This window comes from Carassius gibelio, chromosome A19, assembly GCF_023724105.1.
Source record: "Carassius gibelio isolate Cgi1373 ecotype wild population from Czech Republic chromosome A19, carGib1.2-hapl.c, whole genome shotgun sequence".
Taxonomy (NCBI): Eukaryota; Metazoa; Chordata; class Actinopteri; order Cypriniformes; family Cyprinidae; genus Carassius; species Carassius gibelio.
In genome coordinates, this window is record NC_068389.1 from 28,052,188 (window position 1) to 28,077,301 (window position 25,114).

A 25,114-nucleotide genomic window follows, 5' to 3' on the forward strand; every position below is an offset into this window, starting at 1 on the left:
CACAGCAGAACGGTATGAAACTTCACTCCTTTCATTATTTCTCTTTTACTATAGCGATTTATTTTTAGATACGTGATCTGAGTCTTTCATATAGCTGTAGATTTAATAGAGAAATAGTTATTTTTTACATTCTTTGGTAAAGTTTTCAGCTCGGGACCTCAGAGCCTGTCGCGACTCGGTTGATTTAGATCGGCACTTCGGAGCCTGTTCGCGACTCAGTTGATTCAGATCGGCACTTCGGAGCATGTTCGCGACTCGGTAAATCTTTATCCTTTCTTTTTTTATAAGAAATTGTATTCTTTATTAGATTTTAGAATCTTTTATTCAGGATGTGTTAAATTGATAAGAAGTGAAATCAAAGATTAATATTGTTAGAAGAGATTTATATTTGGAATAAACGCTGTTTTAAAAAAAAAAAAATAGACCGAAGAATCCTGAAAAAAGTATAGCAGATTCCAAAATAATATTTGGTAGTACAACTATTAATAGTTTTAAGAATAAATCAGCATATTTTCATGATTTCTAAAGATCATGTCACACTGAAGACTGGAGGAATGATGCTGAAAATACAGCTGCACATCACAGAAATAAATTATATTTTAAAGGCTATTAAAATAGAAACCATTATTTTATATATTTTATTTTGATAATTTTGAATTATTACTGAAATACAACCTTTTTTGTTTCAAACAGTTCATTGAACAATAATAAATTAAGTACCTGAAGCTGACAATGATGTAAATGTATAATAATTAGCAAAGATGATTAATTTAGCGCTGTAAACGCGCAGTGTGAGGGGCGGAGACGGCGTGAGGACCAAACACAGCAGAACGGTAGGAAACTTCACTCCTCTTATTATTTCTCTTTTACTATAGGGAGTGAGTCTGAGTCTTTCATAGAGTTGTAGATTTAATAGAGAAATATAGTTATTTTTTACATTCTTTGGTAAAGTTTTCAGATCGGGACTTCGGAGCCTGTTCGCGACTAGGTTGATGGGTTTATTCAGATCGGCACTTCGGAGCCTGTTCCACCTCGGTTGATTCAGATCGGCAATTCGGAGCATATTCGCGACTAGGTAAATTTTTATCCTTTTTTTTTATAAGAAATTGTATTCTTTATTAGATTTTAGAATCTTTTATTCAGGATGTGTTAAATTGATAAGAAGTGAAATCAAAGATTAATATTATTAGAAGAGATTCATATTTGGAATAAACGCTGTTCTTTAAAAAATATATACATGGAAGAATCCTGAAAAAAGTATCGTAGATTCCAAAATAATATTTGATTCAGATCGGCATTTCGGAGCATGTTCGCGACTCGGTTGATCGGTTGATTCAGATCGGCACTTCGGAGCATGTTTCGCGACTCGGTTGATCGGTTGATTCAGATCGGCACTTCGGAGCATGTTCGCGACTCCGTTGATTCAGATCGGTTCTTCGGAGCATGTTCGCGACTCGGTTGATCAGTTGATTCAGATCGGCACTTCGGAGCATGTTCGCGACTCGGTTGATTCAGATCGGCACTTCGGAGCATGTTCGCTACTCTGTTGATTTTTTAATCATTTTAAAAGTTTTCAAATTGCTTGTTTTATTTTTGTTATAATTTTTCTTTATGATTATTTTACTTTCTTTTATGTAAAACACTCTGAATTACCATGGTGCATGAAATGTGCTATATAAATAAACTTGCCTTGCCTAGTATGTTAGTGGGCTCATACACACACACACACACACACACACTACCAGTCAGCGTTTGGGATCAGAATGATTTTTAATGTTTTTACAGGAATTTATTTTACTCATCAAGACAGCATTTATTTGATCAAAAATACTGGAAAACATGTAATATTGTGAAATATTATTATTATTATTTTTCTATTTTAATATACATGAAAGTGTAATTTATTCATGTGATGTGCAGCTATATTTTCAGCATCATTCCACCAGTCTTCAGTGTCACATGATCTTCAGAAATCGGAATAATATAATGATTTATTATTAGAATTATCAACAGTTTTGCTGATAAATATTATTTTGGAATCTGTGATACTTTTTTCAGGATTCTTTGATGAATAAAAAGTTAAAAAGAAGGGCATTTATTTAAAATATTAATATTTCCAAACAATATTCACTATAGTTCAATAGGTTGGGGTCAGTAAATTTTAAATAATTTTAAATAAACTCTGTTCTTAAAAAAATTATGCATCGAAGAATCCTGTAAAAAGTATCGCAGATTCCAAAATAATATTTGGTAGCACAACTATTAATAGTTCTAAGAATAAATCATCATATTTTCATGATTTCTAAAGATCATGTGACACTGAAGACTGGAGGAATGATGCTGAAAATACAGCTGCACATCACAGAAATAAATTATATTTTAAAGGATATTAAAATAGAAACCATTATTTTATATATTTTATTTTGATAATTTTGAATTATTACTGAAATACAACCTTTTTTTTGTTTCAAACAGTTCATTGAACAATAATAAATGAAGTACCTGAAGCTGACAATGATGAAAATGTATAATAATTAGCAAAGATGATTAATTTAGCGCTGTAAACGCGCAGTGTGAGGGGCGCAGACGGCGTGAGGACCAAACACAGCAGAACGGTAGGAAACTTCACTCCTCTTATTATTTCTCTTTTACTATAGCGAGTTAGTCTGAGTCTTTCATAGAGTTGTAGATTTAATAGAGAAATATAGTTATTTTTTACATTCTTTGGTAAAGTTTTCAGATCGGGACTTCGGAGCCTGTTCGCCACTCAGTTGATTCAGATCGGCAATTCGGAGCATGTTTGCGAGTAGGTTGATGGGTTTATTCAGATCGGCACTTCGGAGCCTGTTCCACCTCGGTTGATTCAGATCGGCAATTCGGAGCATATTCGCGACTAGGTAAATCTTTATCCTTTCTTTTTTTATAAGAAATTGTATTCTTTATTAGATTTTAGAATCTTTTATTCAGGATGTGTTAAATTGATAAGAAGTGAAATAAAAGATTAATATTATTAGAAGAGATTTATATTTGGAATAAACGCTGTTCTTTAAAAAAATTATACATGGAAGAATCCTGAAAAAAGTATCGTAGATTCCAAAATAATATTTGATTCAGATCGGCATTTCGGAGCATGTTCGCGACTCGGTTGATCGGTTGATTCAGATCGGCACTTCGGAGCATGTTCGCGACTCGGTTGATCGGTTGATTCAGATCGGCACTTCGGAGCATGTTCGCGACTCCGTTGATTCAGATCGGTTCTTCGGAGCATGTTCGCGACTCGGTTGATCAGTTGATTCAGATCGGCACTTCGGAGCATGTTCGCTACTCTGTTGATTTTTTTATCATTTTAAAAGTTTTAAAATTACTTGTTTTATTTTTGTTATAATTTTTCTTTATGATTATTTTACTTTCTTTTATTTAAAACACTCTGAATTACCATTGTGCATGAAATGTGCTATATAAATAAACTTGCCTTGCCTAGTATGTTAGTGGGCTGATACACACACACACACACACACACACACACTACCAGTCAGCGTTTGGGATCAGAATGATTTTTAATGTTTTTTACAGGAATTTATTTTACTCATCAAGACAGCATTTATTTGATCAAAAATACTGGAAAACATGTAATATTGTGAAATATTATTAATTTTTTTCTATTTTAATATACATGAAAGTGTAATTTATTCATGTGATGTGCAGCTATATTTTCAGCATCATTCCACCAGTCTTCAGTGTCACATGATCTTCAGAAATCGGAATAATATAATGATTTATTATTAGAATTATCAACAGTTTTACTGATAAATATTATTTTGGAATCTGTGATACTTTTTTCAGGATTCTTTGATGAATAAAAAGTTAAAAAGAAGGGCATTTATTTAAAATATTAATATTTCCAAACAATATTCACTATAGTTCAATAGTTTGGGGTCAGTAAATTTTAAATAATTTTAAATAAACGCTGTTCTTAAAAAAATTATGCATCGAAGAATCCTGAAAAAAGTATAGCAGATTCCAAAATAATATTTGGTAGTACAACTATTAATAGTTTTAAGAATAAATCAGCATATTTTCATGATTTCTAAAGATCATGTGACACTGAAGACTGGAGGAATGATGCTGAAAATACAGCTGCACATCACAGAAATAAATTATATTTTAAAGGCTATTAAAATAGAAACCATTATTTTATATATTTTATTTTGATAATTTTGAATTATTACTGAAATACAACCTTTTTTGTTTCAAACAGTTCATTGAACAATAATAAATTAAGTACCTGAAGCTGACAATGATGTAAATGTATAATAATTAGCAAAGATGACTAATTTAGCGCTGTAAAGGCGCAGTGTGAGGGGCGGAGACGGCGTGATGACCAAACACAGCAGAACGGTAGGAAACTTCACTCCTCTTATTATTTCTCTTTTACTATAGCGAGTGAGTCTGAGTCTTTCATAGAGTTGTAGATTTATTACAGAAATATAGTTATTTTTTACATTCTTTGGTAAAGTTTTCAGATCGGGACTTCGGAGCCTGTTCGCGACTAGGTTGATGGGTTTATTCAGATCGGCACTTCGGAGCCTGTTCCACCTCGGTTGATTCAGATCGGCAATTCGGAGCATATTCGCGACTAGGTAAATCTTTATCCTTTTTTTTTATTTTCGGAGCATGTTCGCGACTCGGTTGATCGGTTGATTCAGATCGGCACTTCGGAGCATGTTCGCGACTCTGTTGATTCAGATCGGTTCTTCGGAGCATGTTCGCGACTCGGTTGATCAGTTGATTCAGATCGGCACTTCGGAGCATGTTCGCTACTCTGTTTATTTTTTAATCATTTTAAAAGTTTTAAAATTGCTTGTTTTATTTTTGTTATTTTTCTTTATGATTATTTTACTTTCTTTTATGTAAAACACTCTGAATTACCATTGTGCATGAAATGTGCTATATAAATAAACTTGCCTTGCCTAGTATGTTAGTGGGCTCATACACACACACACACACTACCAGTCAGCGTTTGGGATCAGAATGATTTTTAATGTTTTTTACAGGAATTTATTTTACTCTATTTTTCTATTTTAATATACATGAAAGTGTATTTTATTCATGTGATGTGCAGCTATATTTTCAGCATCATTCCACCAGTCTTCAGTGTCACATGATCTTCAGAAATCGGAATAATATAATGATTTATTATTAGAATTATCAACAGTTTTGCTGATAAATATTATTTTGGAATCTGTGATACTTTTTTCAGGATTCTTTGATGAATAAAAAGTTAAAAAGAAGGGCATTTATTTAAAATATTAATATTTCCAAACAATATTCACTATAGTTCAATAGTTTGGGGTCAGTAAATTTTAAATAATTTTAAATAAACGCTGTTCTTAAAAAAATTATGCATCGAAGAATCCTGTAAAAAGTATCGCAGATTCCAAAATAATATTTGGTAGCACAACTATTAATAGTTCTAAGAATAAATCATCATATTTTCATGATTTCTAAAGATCATGTGACACTGAAGACTGGAGGAATGATGCTGAAAATACAGCTGCACATCACAGAAATAAATTATATTTTAAAGGATATTAAAATAGAAACCATTATTTTATATATTTTATTTTGATAATTTTGAATTATTACTGAAATACAACCTTTTTTTTGTTTCAAACAGTTCATTGAACAATAATAAATTAAGTACCTGAAGCTGACAAAAATGTAAATGTATAATAATTAGCAAACGCGCAGTGTGAGGGGCGGAGACGGCGTGAGGACCAAACACAGCAGAACGGTAAGATACTTCACTCCTCTTATTATTTCTCTTTTACTATAGCGAGTGAGTCTGAGTCTTTCATAGAGTTGTAGATTTAATAGAGAAATATAGTTATTTTTTACATTCTTTGGTAAAGTTTTCAGATCGGGACTTCGGAGCCTGTTCGCGACTCGGTTGATTCAGATCGGCAATTCGGAGCATATTCGCGACTAGGTAAATCTTTATCCTTTCTTTTTTTATAAGAAATTGTATTCTTTATTAGATTTTAGAATCTTTTATTCAGGATGTGTTAAATTGATAAGAAGTGAAATAAAAGATTAATATTATTAGAAGAGATTTATATTTGGAATAAACGCTATTCTTTAAAAAAATTATACATGGAAGAATCCTGAAAAAAGTATCGTAGATTCCAAAATAATATTTGATTCAGATCGGCATTTCGGAGCATGTTCGTGACTTGGTTGATCGGTTGATTCAGATCGGCACTTCGGAGCATGTTCGCGACTCAGTTGATCGGTTGATTCAGATCGGCACTTCGGAGCATGTTCGCGACTCCGTTGATTCAGATCGGTTCTTCGGAGCATGTTCGCGACTCGGTTGATCAGTTGATTCAGATCGGCACTTCGGAGCATGTTCGCTACTCTGTTGATTTTTTAATCATTTTAAAAGTTTTAAAATTGCTTGTTTTATTTTTGTTATAATTTTTCTTTATGATTATTTTACTTTCTTTTATGTAAAACACTCTGAATTACCATTGTGCATGAAATGTGCTATATAAATAAACTTGCCTTGCCTAGTATGTTAGTGGGCTCATACACACACACACACACACACACACACTACCAGTCAGCGTTTGGGATCAGAATGATTTTTAATGTTTTTTACAGGAATTTATTTTACTCATCAAGACAGCATTTATTTGATCAAAAATACTGGAAAACATGTAATATTGTGAAATATATATATATTTTTTTTCTATTTTAATATACATGAAAGTGTAATTTATTCATGTGATGTGCAGCTATATTTTCAGCATCATTCCACCAGTCTTCAGTGTCACATGATCTTCAGAAATCGGAATAATATAATGATTTATTATTAGAATTATCAACAGTTTTGCTGATAAATATTATTTTGGAATCTGTGATACTTTTTTCAGGATTCTTTGATGAATAAAAAGTTAAAAAGAAGGGCATTTATTTAAAATATTAATATTTCCAAACAATATTCACTATAGTTCAATAGGTTGGGGTCAGTAAATTTTAAATAATTTTAAATAAACGCTGTTCTTAAAAAAATTATGCATCGAAGAATCCTGTAAAAAGTATCGCAGATTCCAAAATAATATTTGGTAGCACAACTATTAATAGTTCTAAGAATAAATCATCATATTTTCATGATTTCTAAAGATCATGTGACACTGAAGACTGGAGGAATGATGCTGAAAATACAGCTGCACATCACAGAAATAAATTATATTTTAAAGGATATTAAAATAGAAACCATTATTTTATATATTTTATTTTGATAATTTTGAATTATTACTGAAATACAACCTTTTTTTTTGTTTCAAACAGTTCATTGAACAATAATAAATTAAGTACCTGAAGCTGACAAAAATGTAAATGTATAATAATTAGCAAACGCGCAGTGTGAGGGGCGGAGACGGCGTGAGGACCAAACACAGCAGAACGGTAAGAAACTTCACTCCTCTTATTATTTCTCTTTTACTATAGCGAGTGAGTCTGAGTCTTTCATAGAGTTGTAGATTTAATAGAGAAATATAGTTATTTTTTACATTCTTTGGTAAAGTTTTCAGATCGGGACTTCGGAGCCTGTTCGCGACTCAGTCGATTCAGATCGGCAATTCGGAGCATGTTTGCGACTAGGTTGATGGGTTTATTCAGATCGGCACTTCGGAGCCTGTTCCACCTCGGTTGATTCAGATCGGCAATTCGGAGCATATTCGCGACTAGGTAAATCTTTATCCTTTCTTTTTTTATAAGAAATTGTATTCTTTATTAGATTTTAGAATCTTTTATTCAGGATGTGTTAAATTGATAAGAAGTGAAATAAAAGATTAATATTATTAGAAGAGATTTATATTTGGAATAAACGCTGTTCTTTAAAAAAATTATACATGGAAGAATCCTGAAAAAAGTATCGTAGATTCCAAAATAATATTTGATTCAGATCGGCATTTCGGAGCATGTTCGTGACTTGGTTGATCGGTTGATTCAGATCGGCACTTCGGAGCATGTTCGCGACTCGGTTGATCGGTTGATTCAGATCGGCACTTCGGAGCATGTTCGCGACTCCGTTGATTCAGATCGGTTCTTCGGAGCATGTTCGCGACTCGGTTGATCAGTTGATTCAGATCGGCACTTCGGAGCATGTTCGGTACTCTGTTGATTTTTTAATCATTTTAAAAGTTTTAAAATTGCTTGTTTTATTTTTGTTATAATTTTTCTTTATGATTATTTTACTTTCTTTTATGTAAAACACTCTGAATTACCATTGTGCATGAAATGTGCTATATAAATAAACTTGCCTTGCCTAGTATGTTAGTGGTCTCATACACACACACACACACACACACACACACACACACACTACCAGTCAGCGTTTGGGATCAGAATGATTTTTAATGTTTTTTACAGGAATTTATTTTACTCATCAAGACAGCATTTATTTGATCAAAAATACTGGAAAACATGTAATATTGTGAAATATATATATATTTTTTTTCTATTTTAATATACATGAAAGTGTAATTTATTCATGTGATGTGCAGCTATATTTTCAGCATCATTCCACCAGTCTTCAGTGTCACATGATCTTCAGAAATCGGAATAATATAATGATTTATTATTAGAATTATCAACAGTTTTGCTGATAAATATTATTTTGGAATCTGTGATACTTTTTTCAGGATTCTTTGATGAATAAAAAGTTAAAAAGAAGGGCATTTATTTAAAATATTAATATTTCCAAACAATATTCACTATAGTTCAATAGGTTGGGGTCAGTAAATTTTAAATAATTTTAAATAAACGCTGTTCTTAAAAAAATTATGCATCGAAGAATCCTGTAAAAAGTATCGCAGATTCCAAAATAATATTTGGTAGCACAACTATTAATAGTTCTAAGAATAAATCATCATATTTTCATGATTTCTAAAGATCATGTGACACTGAAGGCTGGAGGAATGATGCTGAAAATACAGCTGCACATCACAGAAATAAATTATATTTTAAAGGATATTAAAATAGAAACCATTATTTTATATATTTTATTTTGATAATTTTGAATTATTACTGAAATACAACCTTTTTTTGTTTCAAACAGTTCATTGAACAATAATAAATGAAGTACCTGAAGCTGACAATGATGAAAATGTATAATAATTAGCAAAGATGATTAATTTAGCGCTGTAAACGCGCAGTGTGAGGGGCGGAGACGGCGTGAGGACCAAACACAGCAGAACGGTAGGAAACTTCACTCCTCTTATTATTTCTCTTTTACTATAGCGAGTGAGTCTGAGTCTTTCATAGAGTTGTAGATTTAATAGAGAAATATAGTTATTTTTTACATTCTTTGGTAAAGTTTTCAGATCGGGACTTCGGAGCCTGTTCGCCACTCAGTTGATTCAGATCGGCAATTCGGAGCATGTTTGCGAGTAGGTTGATGGGTTTATTCAGATCGGCACTTCGGAGCCTGTTCCACCTCGGTTGATTCAGATCGGCAATTCGGAGCATATTCGCGACTAGGTAAATCTTTATCCTTTCTTTTTTTATAAGAAATTGTATTCTTTATCAGATTTTAGAATCTTTTATTCAGGATGTGTTAAATTGATAAGAAGTGAAATAAAAGATTAATATTATTAGAAGAGATTTATATTTGGAATAAACGCTGTTCTTTAAAAAAATTATACATGGAAGAATCCTGAAAAAAGTATCGTAGATTCCAAAATAATATTTGATTCAGATCGGCATTTCGGAGCATGTTCGCGACTCGGTTGATCGGTTGATTCAGATCGGCTCCTCGGAGCATGTTCGCGACTCGGTTGATCGGTTGATTCAGATCGGCACTTCGGAGCATGTTCGCGACTCCGTTGATTCAGATCGGTTCTTCGGAGCATGTTCGCGACTCGGTTGATCAGTTGATTCAGATCGGCACTTCGGAGCATGTTCGCTACTCTGTTGATTTTTTTATCATTTTAAAAGTTTTAAAATTGCTTGTTTTATTTTTGTTATAATTTTTCTTTATGATTATTTTACTTTCTTTTATTTAAAACACTCTGAATTACCATTGTGCATGAAATGTGCTATATAAATAAACTTGCCTTGCCTAGTATGTTAGTGGGCTGATACACACACACACACACACACACACACACACACACACACTATCAGTCAGCGTTTGGGATCAGAATGATTTTTAATGTTTTTTACAGGAATTTATTTTACTCATCAAGACAGCATTTATTTGATCAAAAATACTGGAAAACATGTAATATTGTGAAATATTATTAATTTTTTTCTATTTTAATATACATGAAAGTGTAATTTATTCATGTGATGTGCAGCTATATTTTCAGCATCATTCCACCAGTCTTCAGTGTCACATGATCTTCAGAAATCGGAATAATATAATGATTTATTATTAGAATTATCAACAGTTTTGCTGATAAATATTATTTTGGAATCTGTGATACTTTTTTCAGGATTCTTTGATGAATAAAAAGTTAAAAAGAAGGGCATTTATTTAAACTATTAATATTTCCAAACAATATTCACTATAGTTCAATAGTTTGGGGTCAGTAAATTTTAAATAATTTTAAATAAACGCTGTTCTTAAAAAAATTATGCATCGAAGAATCCTGTAAAAAGTATCGCAGATTCCAAAATAATATTTGGTAGCACAACTATTAATAGTTCTAAGAATAAATCATCATATTTTCATGATTTCTAAAGATCATGTGACACTGAAGACTGGAGGAATGATGCTGAAAATACAGCTGCACATCACAGAAATAAATTATATTTTAAAGGATATTAAAATAGAAACCATTATTTTATATATTTTATTTTGATAATTTTGAATTATTACTGAAATACAACCTTTTTTTTTTTGTTTCAAACAGTTCATTGAACAATAATAAATGAAGTACCTGAAGCTGACAATGATGTAAATGTATAATAATTAGCAAAGATGATTAATTTAGCGCTGTAAATGCTCGTTTGCTGGCAGGAGACGCGCTGCGAGGACCAAACACAGCAGAACGGTATGAAACTTCACTCCTTTCATTATTTCTCTTTTACTATAGCGATTTATTTTTAGATACGTGATCTGAGTCTTTCATATAGCTGTAGATTTAATAGAGAAATAGTTATTTTTTACATTCTTTGGTAAAGTTTTCAGCTCGGGACCTCAGAGCCTGTCGCGACTCGGTTGATTTAGATCGGCACTTCGGAGCCTGTTCGCGACTCAGTTGATTCAGATCGGCACTTCGGAGCATGTTCGCGACTCGGTAAATCTTTATCCTTTCTTTTTTTATAAGAAATTGTATTCTTTATTAGATTTTAGAATCTTTTATTCAGGATGTGTTAAATTGATAAGAAGTGAAATCAAAGATTAATATTGTTAGAAGAGCTTTATATTTGGAATAAACGCTGTTTTTTTTTTTTAAAAAAATAGACCGAAGAATCCTGAAAAAAGTATAGCAGATTCCAAAATAATATTTGGTAGTACAACTATTAATAGTTTTAAGAATAAATCAGCATATTTTCATGATTTCTAAAGATCATGTGACACTGAAGACTGGAGGAATGATGCTGAAAATACAGCTGCACATCACAGAAATAAATTATATTTTAAAGGCTATTAAAATAGAAACCATTATTTTATATATTTTATTTTGATAATTTTGAATTATTACTGAAATACAACCTTTTTTGTTTCAAACAGTTCATTGAACAATAATAAATTAAGTACCTGAAGCTGACAATGATGTAAATGTATAATAATTAGCAAAGATGATTAATTTAGCGCTGTAAACGCGCAGTGTGAGGGGCGGAGACGGCGTGAGGACCAAACACAGCAGAACGGTAGGAAACTTCACTCCTCTTATTATTTCTCTTTTACTATAGCGAGTGAGTCTGAGTCTTTCATAGAGTTGTAGATTTAATAGAGAAATATAGTTATTTTTTACATTCTTTGGTAAAGTTTTCAGATCGGGACTTCAGAGCCTGTTCGCGACTAGGTTGATGGGTTTATTCAGATCGGCACTTCGGAGCCTGTTCCACCTCGGTTGATTCAGATCGGCAATTCGGAGCATATTCGCGACTAGGTAAATCTTTATCCTTTTTTTTTTATAAGAAATTGTATTCTTTATTTGATTTTAGAATCTTTTATTCAGGATGTGTTAAATTGATAAGAAGTGAAATCAAATATTAATATTATTAGAAAAGATTCATATTTGGAATAAACGCTGTTCTTTAAAAAAATTATACATGGAAGAATCCTGAAAAAAGTATCGTAGATTCCAAAATAATATTTGATTCAGATCGGCATTTTCGCGACTCGGTTGATCGGTTGATTCAGATGGGCACTTCGGAGCATGTTCGCGACTCCGTTGATTCAGATCGGTTCTTCGGAGCATGTTCGCGACTCGGTTGATCAGTTGATTCAGATCGGTTCTTCGGAGCATGTTCGCGACTCGGTTGATCAGTTGATTCAGATCGCACTTCGGAGCATGTTCGCTACTCGGTTGATTTTTTAATCATTTTAAAAGTTTTAAAATTGCTTGTTTTATTTTTGTTATAATTTTTCTTTATGATTATTTTACTTTCTTTTATGTAAAACACTCTGAATTACCATTGTGCATGAAATGTGCTATATAAATAAACTTGCCTTGCCTAGTATGTTAGTGGGCTCATACACACACACACACACACACACACACACTACCAGTCAGCGTTTGGGATCAGAATGATTTTTAATGTTTTTTACAGGAATTTATTTTACTCATCAAGACAGCATTTATTTGATAAAAAATACTGGAAAACATGTAATATTGTGAAATATTATTAATTTTTTTCTATTTTAATATACATGAAAGTGTAATTTATTCATGTGATGTGCAGCTATATTTTCAGCATCATTCCACCAGTCTTCAGTGTCACATGATCTTCAGAAATCGAAATAATATAATGATTTATTATTAGAATTATCAACAGTTTTGCTGATAAATATTGTTTTGGAATCTGTGATACTTTTTTCAGGATTCTTTGATGAATAAAAAGTTAAAAAGAAGGGCATTTATTTAAAATATTAATATTTCCAAACAATATTCACTATAGTTCAATAGTTTGGGGTCAGTAAATTTTAAATAATTTTAAATAAACGCTGTTCTTAAAAAAATTATGCATCGAAGAATCCTGTAAAAAGTATCGCAGATTCCAAAATAATATTTGGTAGCACAACTATTAATAGTTCTAAGAATAAATCATCATATTTTCATGATTTCTAAAGATCATGTGACACTGAAGACTGGAGGAATGATGCTGAAAATACAGCTGCACATCACAGAAATAAATTATATTTTAAAGGATATTAAAATAGAAACCATTATTTTATATATTTTATTTTGATAATTTTGAATTATTACTGAAATACAACCTTTTTTTTGTTTCAAACAGTTCATTGAACAATAATAAATGAAGTACCTGAAGCTGACAATGATGTAAATGTATAATAATTAGCAAAGATGATTAATTTAGCGCTGTAAACGCGCAGTGTGAGGGGCGGAGACGGCGTGAGGACCAAACACAGCAGAACGGTAGGAAACTTCACTCCTCTTATTATTTCTCTTTTACTATAGCGAGTGAGTCTGGGTCTTTCATAGAGTTGTAGATTTAATAGAGAAATATAGTTATTTTTTACATTCTTTGGTAAAGTTTTCAGATCGGGACTTCGGAGCCTGTTCGCGACTAGGTTGATGGGTTTATTCAGATCGGCACTTCGGAGCCTGTTCCACCTCGGTTGATTCAGATCAGCAATTCGGAGCATATTCGCGACTAGGTAAATCTTTATCCTTTTTTTTTTTATAAGAAATTGTATTCTTTATTAGATTTTAGAATCTTTTATTCAGGATGTGTTAAATTGATAAGAAGTGAAATCAAAGATTAATATTATTAGAAGAGATTCATATTTGGAATAAACGCTGTTCTTTAAAAAAATTATACATGGAAGAATCCTGAAAAAAGTATCGTATATTCCAAAATAATATTTGATTCAGATCTGCATTTCGGAGCATGTTCGCGACTCGGTTGATCGGTTGATTCAGATCGGCACTTCGGAGCATGTTCGCGACTCGGTTGATCGGTTGATTCAGATCGGCACTTCGGAGCAGGGCCGTGCACAGGGGGGTGGCCCGGTGGCCAGAGCCACTGCCCATCTGCCCTCATCGACTGAGGTGCCCCTTTTCCCCACCGCTCCGCTCAAAGCATTCCGTTGATTCCGCGAATCCGCTCCAGGTTTTCCCGCTCGCTCCGCACTCCGCAGCATCACTCACAGTATGTGTCTGCGCCTGCGGCGCTTGTGAACACGACAGTTCACGAAAGCTGTTGCATTAACAGGTAGGCTATGCAAGACAGTGGTTGAATCTGCGAAATTAATCTTTTTTTTTTTTTTTTTTTTTTTATGTCGGTAATGTTTTGTGCTCTTGGTCTTCTACTAGTGCTAACAACTTGTACAACATATCCACGTTCTAAGAAGCTGCTTGTCTAATCAAATTATAATTGTACTCTCAATCAGATCAGATCTAATACAAATAACTACATTTTCTGTTGTTGGCACACTTTGTAGACAAGACAACCATAAAAAAAAAAACAAAAAAACAATGCCTTCACAAAAAAGAAGACAGAGACAGAGAGAGAAAGAGAGAAGGGAGGCTGCTAAAGGCAGTTCAACATTGCAAACATGGATTCAAAGCTCCAGCAAGCCAGCAGGTAAATCATCATATAGAACAGTTAGCAGACAGTTTGTCTGTTTAATTATTGTAAGTATATCTCCCATTATAATAACTTGTCTTAGTTGAGACTAACACATCATAGGCTCTAAATGAGTTGTATATATAGATTTAGGCTGTATGCTATGAAATTAAATGTCTATTACTTATTACTCCTTTGAAGATGAGGCAGAGGCAGGCTCAGAGAGTTTCAGCATCAGCCAAATCAGACACGTACAGGTAAGTGTTGTTAAACTGGCTGACAATAAAGGATTCTGAATATGCTAGAGTTTTATAACAAGAAAGATAGACATTAAATTATTTGAATGGAAGAGTAATTATATTACAAGAACATACATTTAATTAGCACTAAAGCCTAACAATTGTATTTAAAATATGATTGTAACAGGTTTGTTATTCATTCTCTATATTAAGATGAAAATGCGTCAGAATCAATTCAACGGAGTAAAAGTGAAGGTCTTGGAACTGAGCCGGAGACAGAAAAAGTTCAGAATGAGAAAGAAAGGCAATACAATGAGACAGAGAGGGAAGAGACAGATGCAGAACAGGAAGAAATGGAGAGTGAGGCAGCCACCAGCCATGTATACAAGGGAGAAAAAGCCAGAAGACTTTGAGTTTTTGCTTCAGTTACAAAATCCATCAGATCCTGCTCATGTAAAGAAATACAATGTAACATACAGTGTTGCTGTAAATGGAACAAGTAAATATAAAAAAGTATCAGTAATGTGTAATTGTGATGCTCTATCAAAACTTCTACAATAAAGTCTGAAATGTATTTGAGCGTGTTCTGTCTCATTTTTTAATTGTACATTTTGTAATAATTTGTGTTAACAAGCAACCACCCCCTTAGTGCCCCTTTTTTTGGTTTAGGCCACTGCCCCTCAAAATGTCTGTGCACGGCCTTGCTTCGGAGCATGTTCGCGACTCCGTTGATTCAGATCGGTTCTTCGGAGCATGTTCGCGACTCGGTTGATCAGTTGATTCAGATCGGCACTTCGGAGCATGTTCGCGACTCGGTTGATTCAGATCGGCACTTTGGAGCATGTTCGCTACTCTGTTTATTTTTTAATCATTTTAAAAGTTTTAAAATTGCTTGTTTTATTTTTGTTATAATTTTTCTTTATGATTATTTTACTTTCTTTTATGTAAAACACTCTGAATTACCATTGTGCATGAAATGTGCTATATAAATAAACTTGCCTTGCCTAGTATGTTAGTGGGCTCATACACACACACACACACACACACACACACTACCATTCAGCGTTTGGGATCAGAATGATTTTTAATGTTTTTTACAGGAATTTATTTTACTCATCAAGACAGCATTTATTTGATCAAAAATACTGGAAAACATGTAATATTGTGAAATATTATTTTTTTTTTTCTATTTTAATATACATGAAAGTGTAATTTATTCATGTGATGTGCAGCTGTATTTTCAGCATCATTCCTCCAGTCTTCAGTGTCACATGATCTTCAGAAATCAGAATAATATGATGATTCATTATTAGAATTATCAACACTTTTGCTGATAAATATTATTTTGGAATCTGTGATACTTTTTCAGGCTTCTTTGATGAATAAAAATTTAAAAAGAAGAGCATTTATTTAAAATATAAATATTTTCTAACAATATTCACTACAGTTCAATAGTTTGGGGTCAGTACATTTTTATCCTTTCATTTTTTATATAAGAAATTGTATTCTTTATTAGATTTTAGAATATTTTATTCAGGATGTGTTAAATTGATAAGAAGTGATATCAAATATTAATATTGTTAGAAGAGATTTATATTTGGAATAAACACTGTTCTTTAAAAAAAATTATACATCGAAGAATCCTGAAAAAAGTATCGCAGATTCCAAAATAATATTTGGTAGCACAACTATTAATAGTTCTAAGAATAAATCATCATATTTTCATGATTTCAAAAGATCATGTGACACTGAAGACTGGAGGAATGATGCTGAAAATACAGCTGCACATCACAGAAATAAATTATATTTTAAAGAACATTAAAATAGAAACCATTATTTTATATATTTTATTTTCATAATTTTGAATTATAACTGAAATACAACCTTTTTTTGTTTCAAATAGTTAATTGAACAATAATAAATGAAGTACCTGAAGTTGACAATGAAGAAAATGTATAATAATTAGCAAAGATGATTAATTTAGAGCTGTAAACATGCGTGTGAGGGGCGCAGACGCGCTGCGGAGTCAGACGCCCTTGAGGACCAAAAACAGCAGAACGGTGGAAACTTCACTCCTCTTATTATTTCTCTTTTACTATAGCGATTTATTTTTAGATACGTGATATGAGTCGTTCATAGAGTTGTAGACTTATTAGATAAACAGAGTTATTTTCTACATTCCTTGGTTGAAGTTTTCAGATTGGGACATCTAATTTTTCTTTGATTATTTTACTTTCTTTTGTGTAAAGCACTTTGAATTACCATTGTATATGAAATTTGCTATATAAATAAACTTGCCTTGCCTTGCCTAGTGTGTTATTGGGCTTATACACACACAAACACACACACACACACACACACACACACACACACATACACACACTACCGGTCATCTCTGCACTACTAAACAGCAGAACGGTGGAAACTTCACTCCTCTTATTATTTCTCTTTTACTATAGCGATTTATTTTTAGATACGTGATCTGAGTCTTTAATAGAGTTGTAGAGTTATTAGATAAATAGAGTTATTTTTTACACTCTTTGGTCGAAGTTTTCAGATCGGGATATCGGAGCCTGTTCGCGACTCGGTTGATTCAGATCGGCACTTCGGAGCCTGTTCGCGACTCAGTTGATTCAGATTGGCACTTCGGAGCCTGTTCGCGACTCGGTTGATTCAGATCGGCACTTCGGAGCATGTTCGCGACTCGGTTGATTCAGATCGGCAATTCGGAGCCTGTTCGCGACTCGGTTGATTCAGATCAGGACTTCGGAGCATGTTCGCGGCTCGGTTGATTCAGATCGGCACTTCGGAGCCTGTTCGCGACTCGGTTGATTCAGATCGGCACTTCGGCACATGTTCGCCACTCAGTAAATTTTTATCCTTTCTTATTTTTATATAATAAATTGTATTCTTTATTAGATTTTAGAATCTTTTATTCAGGATGTGTTCAATTGATAAGAAGTGATATCAAAGATTAATATTGTTAGAATAGATTTATATTTGGAATAAACGCTGTTCTTTAAAAATATATATATACATCGAAGAATCCTGAAAAAAGTGTCCCATGATTCCAAAATAATATTTGGTAGCACCACTATTAATAGTTCTATTAATAGCTCGCAGTTGTAATCAGCTTCCAGAAGAGATCAGATGTGCTAAAACACTAGTCACATTTAAATCTAGACTTAAAACTCATCTGTTTAGCTGTGAATTTATTGAATGAGCACTGTGCAATGTCTGAACTGTTTTTTTTTATGTAAAATAATTTTGTAACCGTTTTTAAATTCATTTTAATTAAGTATAAAATTTTAATCATTTTAAAAGTTTTAAAATTGCTTGTTTTATTTTTGTTATAATTTTTATTTGATTATTTTACTTTCTTTTATGTAAAGCACTTTGAATTACCATTGTGTATGAAATGTGCTATATAAATAAACTTGCCTTGCCTTGCCTAGTGTGTTAGTGGGCTTATATATACACACACACACACACACACACACACACACACTCTACTGGTCAGAGTTTGGGATCAGAATGATTTTTAATGTTTTTTTACAGGATTTTATTTTACTCAAGGCAGCATTTATTTGATCAAAAATACTGGAAAACATGTAATATTGTGAAATATTATTAACATTGTTCTATTTTAATATACATGAAAGTGTAATTTATTCATGTGATGTGCAGCTGTATTTTCAGCATCATTCCTCCAGTCTTCAGTGTCACATGATCTTCAGAAATCGGAATAATATAATGATTTATTATTAGAATTATCAACCGCGACTCGGTTGATTCAGATCGGGTCTTCGGAGCAGGAAGTTTTTGTCAAACAGTTAATTTGTGATAAATGAATATTTGACCTGAGGCTTTTTTTTAACCTGTCGATGTGATTTTTAATTGATTTCAATGACTTTTGGATGCAGTGTTGAGTACTCGAGACTCGGACTCGTCTTGGACTCGGTCTCGAGACCGGTCTTGTCATGGACTCGTGTGCATTTTGACTCGGTATTGACTCGGACTCGAACATATTAGGAATCGGACTTATGCCCGAGTCCACTCGAGTCCCAATCAAAATATTTCATGATTATTACTGTATGTTAATGTTTATTTAAATTGATGTATGATTGACACATCCAATGACTGGTGATTTTCTTTTGACATGAGACGTTAGGCCAGCGACAACATGGATGTGTGGAGCAAGCGTCTCAGCTGCGTGGCGTGTCTGTTTTTAATTCGGCTCCCATGTTAACAGGTTAGATATTGCAGACTGCCTGCGTGAGACGCGCGGAAAACCCGTGCATGCTAGAAATAGAACCGACGCCTATTTTTCACGCGACACGCGTGCATGTTGGAAGCGTTTCCAGGCATAATATATTAGGAAAATGTGTTTATATGTCATTTTGTACACAAATACATATTAATTCATGATATTTTGATATTTGAAAGTCTATAGGTTGGCATAAATTCTGATATAAATGTAATTAAAAAAATAAATAATGATCGATTTTCAAACATTGCACCTGTCAAACATACTCTATTTTGCCGTCAATACTGTTGATGGTTTCCTATCAGTAGGTGTGTAAAAAAAAAAAATAATAATAATAATAAAAAATTGGATATTGTTGTCATGAGGACAAGAGCCTGGTTTTTCGGCAGCCTCCCTTTATGTCACCTACAGCAGCGTGCCAGCGCCGAGTCGTCAGGCACGCTTCTGGTGTGTAAAGACACAGAAAACGCGAAGCAGCCACCACGCTTCTAGCACGCAGCAGAGACGCCACGCAGCCAGCGTGACACCGGCCTTAAGTTACCCTCCTGCCATCCGCCTGTAGTGATCCCGCTTTCCAGAAAGCCACATTGCTACATTATTTCTCTCAACTGTGTTATTTTTACAAAGGACAAAATGGTCACAGAAAAAAATATATATATATATTGTTTAATTAAATTATATAATGAATACAGACACAGACTGACTGTCTCAACACTAAACACCCCCCCCAAAAAAAATGTCTGACAGAATGCATTGAACTTATATGGCATTTGATCCAGCTTTCTTCCCCTGGCACATACACACTTTTGGATGAAATTTTCCTGGACAGTCAGTCGGCTCTTGTGTGTATGCCGTCCGTAACTAAAAAAAACTTCGACTAGTGTGTATTTTACCCTGCATTAAAACGCACCATCCAGGGAAATTAGCATTAGATTATCCGTTGCTGTTACAGAAAGTGATGAAATGGTAACTTTTGTCAGTCCCCACTTCCTCTACACCAGTAGAGAGAGTTTTTAGTCGGGGTGGATTGATCATGAGACCACATCGTGCTTGGTTGGGTAGCAGGATGGTCTCCTCACTTATTTTTTAAAAAAAAGTAATTATGCCCATCTGTAATCTTCACAACATCCAACTGAACCGTGCCCTGGCCCACCTCTTCCAAGCGGGCCAGGGCCGGCCAATCGAGCCGCGCCCGGGCACGGTTCGGAGCACTCACACTAGTCAAACGAACCGCGCTTTGGTGGTCAAACGCACTCGGGCACGGTTCAAACTGGCTAGTGTGAGTACACGCTAAAGTGCACATAATCCAAGAAATTGTAAGGATATTAGCAGTCATTAGTTAAGCTTCAAGGTTAAAAGTTATGTAAAAGCTGTTACAGTTGAACATTTACAGGTATAGTGGTACAGTAATGTTACTTGTACTAGAAGTGTTATGTAGAATTACAATATAGAGTCGTACAGTAATATTATGTGTACTAGAAAGGTTATATGGATGTGTATAGTGGTACAACGATGTTATGTGAAAATGAGCACTTAATATTGACAAGTAATAATTCATAATACTAATAAAATTACCTTTACACCACATACTATGTGGCCCTTTTAACCTTTATTGTTTCCACCAAACATTTGACATACACTGTAAAAAGGTTGCTGTAAATTTTACAGTAACTTACTGGCAGCTGGATGCCAGTAACTTACTGTAAAATAGTTTACAGTATCATTACTGTAATTCCATTTACAGTAATAATAATGCATACTGTATTACTATTTACAGTATGAGTACTGTATTTTTCAATTACAGTACAAGTACTGTATTTTAATATGCAGTAATAATACTGTATATTGTATTATTATTTACAGTACAAGTACTGTATTTTTATTTACAGTACTATAATTGATTTCATATTACTCATTACATACATGTCACTGGTAAGGTTGCAATAAAGTTGATGAAACTGATCTAAGTCAAAGTTTTATTTAATATAGAACTCAAAATACTCAAAAAACAAAGCAACAAAACCAAACACAGAGTATAAAAAGACGAACCAATTAATGAAATTAACAACAGGTGTAACTGATGTTTAATGAATGAAAAACCACTAGCTGTAAACTATACGTTTTTTACTCCCCCAAAAATGCATAAGTTCTCATGAACATTTGTCATTAAAATGTGCTGTTTCATTGTTTAACTATTTCATTATTTAACATTTACTTTAAAAAGTAAAAATTTCTGAAAAACATTCTGAAAAGCAGAACAAATCAAACAGTAAAAACATGTTTTAGTCGTGTTTTCTTTCAATAATTTGGCCAATCGAATTCAACAAGCTCTCTGATGAAAGATGTCACAAGGGGATTCAGGCTGGCGATTTTTCTCTGCACCCTTTTTCCAGATGGCCGGCTGATCTGTGATTTTGATTTTGTGATTTAGGCATTTGGTGCCATCAGGGTTTATTCTCAGAATGAACCTGCAAGCACAAGAAAAAACACATTTATCAAACCACTGATTTCCCAACAGTCATAACATGGTGCTGTATGCAATTTTATGTTAATAAAAGCAATATGTACTATATAAATAATTAATTATACATTGTAGACAGATTATGAACAGATTAGACAGATTATCATGAACCTTTGTGAGGTTGCAATTAAAATGAGGGACACTTTTTTAGTGATTATAAAGAGACAGCTCTTTGCGTGCTTTCTGCCATGCCAAATCAAACATAGTAGTCTATTTTTGCTTTTCTGTTTAAATTAACAGTGGTTTGGGAATTTAGATAATTTATTGGGAATGTTTATGCTGGGATGTGATGTCTCTAGACTCTGGTTCTCAAATTTTTTAGAGTAGTACCCCCTGAGGCTTTTAACATCCATCTGCGTAACCCCTCTCTGCAGTTACACCTTTTTCAGTATTTGCTCCTAATATTTGCTTTTTTTACATTTACAAATACTTTTATAAAATAAATAATGCTTTAAATAAAAAATATAAAAAATTCAATAGAGAAATATGCAATGATGGTAAAAACAAAGTGATGCTTTAAATATTAAATTAAAACCCCCAGTACGTCGCAACAAGTCACTATCTTTATTTGTGAGGCATTCATTCATTCAGTAAGGAAGCAAATGGCTGTAATTATCAATGAATCATTGAATTATTGGCTCTCTTAATTTATTCAAAGCCGCAGATTCATTCACAAACACTTGCTGTGTGGTGCTGTTCTGCAGTAGCTTTCGTTGGAGCTATTTTTTGTATCGACAAATACTGACTATTACTGTGTTTAAAATGAACATCACTTAATATTAATACCTTTCGTTTGTTGAACTGTTGTATAAATCAATGTCACATTAGCAATCGAGTGGATATTCGTGTTAAACACAGGAACTCACACAGGGAATGTTTTTGTATTGAAGAGATTTTGAATCTTAAATCGTCAGTAGGGTTGCCACCTTCAATACAGAAAAATAAGGGTAAATCACAACTTAAAACATGTTTTCATAAAAATATTAATTGCAAATGAACTTTAGTAATTGTATAAGGTGGCGTGAACACAGATTTTGGATAAAATATTTGTCACTGTTTGCAGACAGTAACACCATCCAAACAGTGAAACCACATAATAAATAACTGATCTACAAACATTTCTAAATTCATGTAAAACACACAATTATTGTTATTTTCTTTTTATTATTGGTAAGTTAATCTATTTTATATAGCACATCTCGCACATCTTCCGCGTGACAGGCGGAGATGCAGGTTCTTTCCAAACCGCGATAAGCGCTGAACCTATTTTTAGCCTAAACGCGATAAATCCTCAGGACTAATCAGAATTATCTTTCTCTCTTCACGCTCTCACCCTTGAATCACTCGCACATATCACGCCAGACGCTCAGTTCGCCTCATTCACGCGTCCGTACCGTGCTAAACGCCTCGCGCCGCAGGACCTCCAGATGCACGTAAACGGCGTCTTTGCATTGACTTAAAGGGATAGTTCACCCAAAAATGTAAATTATGTAATTAATAACTCACCCTCATTTTGTTCCAAACCCGTGAGACCTCAGTTTATCTTTGGAACACAGTTTAAGATATTTTAGATTAAGGCAGAGAGCTCTCAGTCTATCCATTGAAGCAGAAAGGTAAGAAAAACATCATCAAAGTAGTCCGTGTGACATCAGAGGGTCAGTTAGAATTTTTTGAAGCATCAAAAATACTTTTTGGTCCAAAAATAGCAAAAACTACGACTTTATTCAGCATTGTCTTCTCTTCGGTGTCTGTTGTGAGAGAGTTCAAAACACTGCAGTTTAGTGAAAAAAAAAAAAAGACCATTAGACAGCTGCAGCTCATTCAAAACCTGCAAGGATTCTGAGTAGAACCAGAAAATCTGAGCATATCACACCAGTCCTCAGGTCCTTACACTGGCTTCCAGTTACATTTAGGATTGATTTTTAAGTACTTTTACTCTTATATAAGTAACTAAATAACCTAGGACCGAAATATATTGCAGATATGCTCACTGAATAGAAGCCTAACAGAGCACTCAGATCATTAGGATCGAGTCCGTTAGAAATACCAAGGGTTCACACAAAACAAGGGGAGTCCTCCTTTAGTTACTATGCTGCCCGCAGTTGGAATCAGCTTCCAGAAGAGATCAGATGTGCTAAAACACTAGTCACATTTAAATCTAGACTCAAAACTCATCTGTTTAGCTGAGCATTTATTGAATGAGCACTGTGCAATGTCCGAACTGATTGCATTATATTTTCACAGTTTTTTTATTCTATTTTATGTCAAATCAATAAATTAATTTTAAAACATCTTCAGTTCTCTCTTCACAGCAGTTCAGTCAGTGTACTGTTTTAGTAAATGAATTACTCCGGGATATTGGTTTGTTTGAACTCAGAGGGAGTGTCAGCCACATTAAAAAAGTGAACAGCTTTAGTCATTTGTGGATTATGCATATTGGAACCATTTAAAAGATTCAGTTCGATCTGGTGAACTGGTTCAGAAAGATCTGGTTACATCGAATGATTCGTTTGCGAACCGGATATCACAAACTGCTGTTTTGAACTCTCTCACAACAGACACGGAAGAGAAGACAATGCTGAATAAAGTCATAGTTTTTGCTATTTTTGGACCAAAATGTATATTCGATGCTTCAGAATATTCTAACTGACCCTCTGATGTCACATGGACTACTTTGATGATGTTTTTCTTACCTTTCTGGACATGGACAGTAGACCATACACACAGCTTCAATGGAGGGACTGAGAGCTCTCGGACTAAATCTAAGATATCTTAAACTGTGTTCTGAAGATAAAAGGAGGTCTCACGGGTTTGGAACGACATGAGGGTAAGTTATTAATTACATAATTTAGATTTTTGGGTGAACTATCCCTTTAACATGAAAATCACTTGCGTGTCTCACACGCGTCAAATTAAAATTATTGTTTTTAATTTTAATTTAAATGTTTTTTGAGCAGAAAGTCAACATAGCGTCACCTTGGAATTATAAGGTTCTATCTGCGTTCTGAGCAGTTTTGAGATATTGAGCTTTAAATTTTTTGCATTCCATGTAGAAAGCACCTTTTATTTTCTAAATAAAAAGTTCCAAAATGTACATAACTTAAAAAAAAACTACATCATATAATGTAAAGAAGTGGCCACAGAATAAAAATATGTAAATAACTAAATTTTGACAAAAATGTCAGATAGAACCTTATAATTCCAAGGGTACGATATTACAAAGATTTCTGAAGAATCAAGTGACACTGAAGAATGGAGTAATGAAAAAAGGAATACATAACATTTTAAAATATATTTAAATACAAAACAGTTATT

General features: G+C 33.4%; 1 protein-coding gene and 1 long non-coding RNA gene across 2 annotated transcripts in view; both read left to right on the forward strand.

The window, feature by feature from the left end:
- LOC127935349 (uncharacterized) overlaps window positions 1-25,114 on the forward strand; it is a 159,897-nt gene that overhangs the window by 48,086 nt on the left and 86,697 nt on the right. The gene's annotated exons all lie outside the window — the stretch shown is intronic.
- Window positions 13,734-25,114, forward strand: part of LOC127935370 (uncharacterized) — a 77,062-nt gene continuing 65,681 nt past the window's right edge. The window contains exon 1 of the long non-coding RNA XR_008148079.1: window positions 13,734-13,774. This is a non-coding gene — a long non-coding RNA (uncharacterized LOC127935370). The remainder of the gene's footprint in view (window positions 13,775-25,114) is intronic.